Source organism: Triticum aestivum, chromosome 4D (assembly GCF_018294505.1).
Source record: "Triticum aestivum cultivar Chinese Spring chromosome 4D, IWGSC CS RefSeq v2.1, whole genome shotgun sequence".
Lineage (NCBI taxonomy): Eukaryota > Viridiplantae > Streptophyta > Magnoliopsida > Poales > Poaceae > Triticum > Triticum aestivum.
In genome coordinates, this window is record NC_057805.1 from 495114878 (window position 1) to 495120470 (window position 5593).

The 5593-nt window shown below is 45.0% G+C and overlaps 1 pseudogene; it reads right to left on the reverse strand.

Annotated features, from left to right (window-relative positions):
• Positions 1 to 3302: 3302 nt before the first annotated feature.
• Positions 3303 to 3463, reverse strand: LOC123100960 (uncharacterized; annotated as a pseudogene).
• Between the last annotated feature and the right edge of the window lie 2130 nt (positions 3464 to 5593).

Consider the following 5593-nt stretch of genomic DNA (forward strand, 5'->3'; position numbering starts at 1 on the left):
ATTTAGTGAGAGATCATCTTATAATGATACCGTCAATCAAAGCAGAATAAGATGCATAAAGGATAAACATCACATGCAATCAATATAAGTGATATGATATGGCCATCATCATCTTGTGCCTTTGATCTCCATCTCCAAAGCACCGTCATGATCACCATCGTCATCGGCGCGACACCTTGATCTCCATCGTAGCATCGTTGTCGTCTCGCCAACTATTGCTTCTACGACTATCGCTACCGCTTAGTGATAAAGTAAAGCAATTACAGGGCGATTGCATTGCATACAATAAAGCGACAACCATATGGCTCCTGCCAGTTGCCGATAACTCCGTTTCAAAACATGATCATCTCATACAATAAAATTTAGCATCATGTCTTGACCATATCACATCACAACATGCCCTGCAAAAACAAGTTAGACGTCCTCTACTTTGTTGTTGCAAATTTTACGTGGCTGCTACGAGCTGAGCAAGAACCGTTCTTACCTACGCATCAAAACCACAACGATATTTCGTCAAGATAGTGCTGTTTTAACCTTCAACAAGGACCAGGCGTAGTCACACTAGGTTCAACTAAAGTTGGAGAAACTGACACCTGCCAGCCACCTGTGTGCAAAGCACGTCGGTAGAACCAGTCTCGCGTAAGCGTACGCGTAATGTCGGTCCGGGCCGCTTCATCCAATAATACTGCCGAACCAAAGTATGACATGCTGGTAAGCAGTATGACTTGTATCTCCCACAACTCACTTGTGTTCTACTCGTGCATATAACATCTACGCATAAACCTGACCCGGATGCCACTGTTGGGGAACGTAGTAATTTCAAAAAAATTCCTACGCACACGCAAGATCATGGTGATGCATAGCAACGAGAGGGGAGAGTGTGTCTACGTACCCTCGTAGACTGAAAGCGGAAGCGTTATGACAACGTGGTTGATGTAGTCGTACGTCTTCACGATCCGACCGATCCAAGTACCGAACGCACGGCACCTCCGAATTCAGCACACGTTCAACTCGATGACGTCCCACGAACTCCGATCCAGCGGAGCTTTGCGGGAGAGTTCCGTCAGCACGACGGCATGATGACGGTGTTGATGAAGCTACCGACGCAGAGCTTCGCCTAAGCACCGCTACGATATTATCGAGGTGGAATATGGTGGAGGGGGGCACCGCACACGGCTAAGAGATCAATGATCAATTGTTGTGTCTATGGGTTGCCCCTTGGCCACGTATATAAAGGATGGAGGGAGGAGGAGGCCGGCCCTCACAGGGTGCGCCCAAGTGTGGAGTCCTACTAGGACTCCCTAGTCCTAGTAGGATTCCTCTTCCCACATGGAATAGGAAAAAGGGAAGGCAGAAGGAGAAGGAAAGAAGGGGGCGCCCCCCCTCCCTAGTCCAATTTGGACCAGTCCATGGGAAGGGGTGAGGCCACCTTTTGAGGCCTTTCTCTCCTTTCCCGTATGGCCCATTAAGGCCCAATACGAATTCCCGAAACTCTCCGGTACTCCGAAAAATACCCGAATCACTCGGAACCTTTCCGATGTTCGAATATAGTCGTCCAATATATCGATCTTTACGTCTCGACCATTTCGAGACTCCTCGTCATGTCCCCGATCTCATCAGGGACTCCGAACTAGCTTCGGTACATTAAAACACATAAACTCATAATACAAATCGTCACCGAACGTTAAGCGTGCGGACCCTACGGGTTCGAGAACTATGTAGACATGACCGAGACACGTCTCGGGTCAATAACCAATAGCGGAACCTGGATGCTCATATTGGCTCCTACATATTCTACGAAGATCTTTATCGGTCAAACCGCATAACAACATACGTTGTTCCCTTTGTCATCGGTATGTTACTTGCCCGAGATTCGATCGTCGGTATCTCAATACCTAGTTCATTCTCGTTACCGGCAAGTCTCTTTACTCGTTCCGTAATGCATCATCCCACAACTAACTCATTAATCACATTGCTTGCAAGGCTTATAGTGATGTGCATTACCGAGAGGGCCCAGAGATACCTCTCCGATACACGGAGTGACAAATCCTAATCTTGATTCATGCCAACCCAACAAACACCTTCGGAAACACCTGTAGAGCATCTTTATAATCACCCATTTACGTTGTGACGTTTGATTGCACACAAAGTGTTCCTCCGGATATTCGGGAGTTGCACAATCTCATAGTCCGAGGAACATGTATAAGTCATGAAGAAAGCAGTAGCAATAAAACTGTAAGGATCACAATGCTAAGCTAATGAATGGGTCTTGTCCATCACATCATTCTCCTAATGACGTGATCCCGTTTATCAAATGACAACACATGTCTATGGCTAGGAATCATAACCATCTTTGATGAACAAGCTAGTTAAGTAGAGGCATACTAGGGACACATTGTTTTGTCTATATATTCACACATGTATCAAGTTTCCGGTTAATACAATTCTAGCATGAATAATAAACATTTATCATGAAATTAGGAAATAAATAATAACTTTATTATTGCCTCTAGGGCATATTTCCTTCATGTTGCATATGTAGTATGGATGTAGGGTGCCGGATATAAGATATGCGGATGTGGACATAAAAATATGAGGCGTGCCCGGTTTGTGCCCACGAACGTGCCCGGACGCGTCTGCGGGTGTTTGAGGGTCCGAATTAGCCCATCTCGGCTGTAGATGCTCTTACCCACCTGAGTTGGGCAGGAGAAGACGTGGACATGCAAGAATTGGTTGTTCAATTAGCAATCCCGCACCAAAACCTTTGTCCCGATGCAACAAGATTGCAGTAACCACGGTGAACCATTTCAACAAAGCCATTGGTACAACATTTGTGTGTGTGATTGTAGCAGAAGATAATAAAGATTTACCCTAAAAAATAAGAAATAAAGATTAGTTTGATGGGATAAAAATAGGAAAAACTTTATGCAACAATACTGCTCACGACATTGCAGCAACTTCACTGCACACTTGGAACCTTTTTTTTTTTGCTATGAATTGTAACCAACAAAGGCGAAAAAATACAACAACAAAAAATCATCACAACAACATGCAGGTACAACCTTAATAGGGATGAAACTTATTGCTACAAACTATTCGGTCCTTCGCAAAATCGTCCCAAGGCTAGCTTCATGCTCCGTCTTCCCTTGTCCGGACCAGCAAATTAACCGGTGAAGATTTGTCCGTTGTCGTCCATTCTTTGGAGGGGTATTTGGCAAAAATTACGTTTTAAATATATAATTATAAATCACGTTACAAAAACCGAGGTGGGACTCTTACGGCATCACCGTGATCAAAACCTTGATCACTATACCTAGTCATCCGCGTTACCGGCCGAGTTGCCTCGGGCGCAACTTGCGTTCAAAGAGTCGATCGTTCGCGGGATTCTGCAATTCACACCAAGTGTTGCATTTCGCTACAATCTTCATCGATGCGAGAGCCGAGATATCCGTTGCCGAGAGTTGTGTGGATTAAATAGCTTTGCAACACGGGGGATGACTAGCATGCTAGCCATGCCCCCGTATTAGGCACAATGTTCCTTGACACCTTCGGCGCCATGGGTTCTTTTACCCCGAGCACCCACCCACTCCGAGGAGGGGAGGTGGTCGAGGACTTGGCCGAGCGACGGACGGTGCCGTCGCCTAAGGAATGGATGACGCGTGCGCGGTTTGTTTTGGTCAGTGTCACAACAATGATCCTTCCGCAGGTTCACCTACGGAAACCTTGTTATGACTTGTTCCTCTAAATGATAAGGTTCAACGGACTTCTTGCGACGTCGGGGACGGCAAACCACCGCCGTCTACGCAGTCCAAACACTTCATCGGACCATTCAATTGGTAGGAGCGACGAGAGGTGTGTACAAAGGGCAAGGATGTAGTCAACGCGAGCTGATGGTTCATGCTTACTAGGCATTTCTCTTTGAAGACCAACAATTGTAATGACCTATCCCCATCAAGATGAAATTTCCCAAGATTACCCGGGCCTGTCGGCCAAGGCTATATACTCGTTGAATACATCAGCATGAGTGTGGTACATCTAAGGGCATCACAGACCTGTTATTGCCTCAAACTTCCGTCGCCTAAACGGCGATAGTACCTCTAAGAAGCTAGCTGCCGAGGGATGGCTCCGTATAGCTAGTTAGCAGACTGATGTCTCGTTCGTTAACATAATTAACCAGACAAATCGTTCCACCAACTAAGAACGCCCATGCACAACCACCCATAGAATCAAGAAATAACTCTTAGTCTGCCAATCCTTGCTATGTCTGGACCTGGTAAGTTTCCCCTTGTTGAGTCTAATTAAGTCGCAGGCTCCACGCCTGGTGGTGCCCTTCTGTCAATTCCTTGAAGTTTCAGCCTTGCGACCATACTCCCCCCGGAACCCAAAGACTTTTATTTCTCATAAGGTGTCGACGGAGTCCTATAAGCAATCGCCGATCCCTAGTCGTCAATGTTTATGGTTGAGACTAGGACGATATATGATCATCTTCGAGACCCAAACTTTCATTCTTGATTAATGAAAATGTCGTTGGCAAATGCTTTTGCAGTTGTTTGTCTTTCATAAATCCAAGGGTTTCACCTCTAACTATGAAATACAAATGCCCCCGACTATCCTTATTAATCATTAGTCAGATCTCGAAGGCCAACACAATGGGACTGGAATCCTATGATGTTATCCCATGCTAATGTATCCAGAGCGATGGCTTGCTTTGAGCACTCTAATTTCTTCAAAGTAACGATGCTGGAAACATGACCCGACCAATTAAGGCTAGGAGCACGATGCCGGCCGAAGGGTCGAATAGGTCGGTGCTCGCCGTGAGGCGGACCGGCCGACCCGACCCAAAGTCCAACTGCGAGCTTTTTAACTGCAACAACTTAAATATACACTGTTGGAGCTTGAATTCCGTATTCCGGTACCCCGTGACTAACAACTAGTCACTATACCAGGCCAGGCGATGGTGGACACCGTAATACCGAGTGGGTTCAAAGTGTATCTTTCCATTGCTGGAGGGGCAAATACCAGTCTTGACATATCTACCACCACGACACTTTTCCGGCGTACATGGAAGTCACCTTTATAATTACCTAGTTTCAGAGTAACATTTGACTAGGAACTCCCTCCACACCCCGGTGATCTCCAACTCTAAAATCATAATACTAGTAAGTACGAGAGTGCTCTTTTGATCCCGAGCACACATGCTCCCTCGTGAACAGTAAAATTCAAAGACATAGGAAAATGTTGATTTTTTTTGAATTTTTTTGTGATAAATATTGATGAATATTTCAACTACGTACAAAATTTTGTGATGAAATGACATTCGTGGAGGCCATGAAAAAAATTGATATTCCAAATGCTTCGAATAATTGTCTTTTCGAAGCATCGTTCTCTTTTTCCCAGACCTCCATAAATGTCATTGAAATTTTGTACGCCGGTGAAAAATTCATCAATGTTTATCACGAAAAAAAATCAGAACTTTTGATGTTTTTAAATTATTTATCAAATTTTACTATTCATATAGGAGCATATGTGCTCGTGATAAAAACTCTGTCCCCGAACATATGCATCGGTTCTTGGAATTTTGTTTTGAGCACGC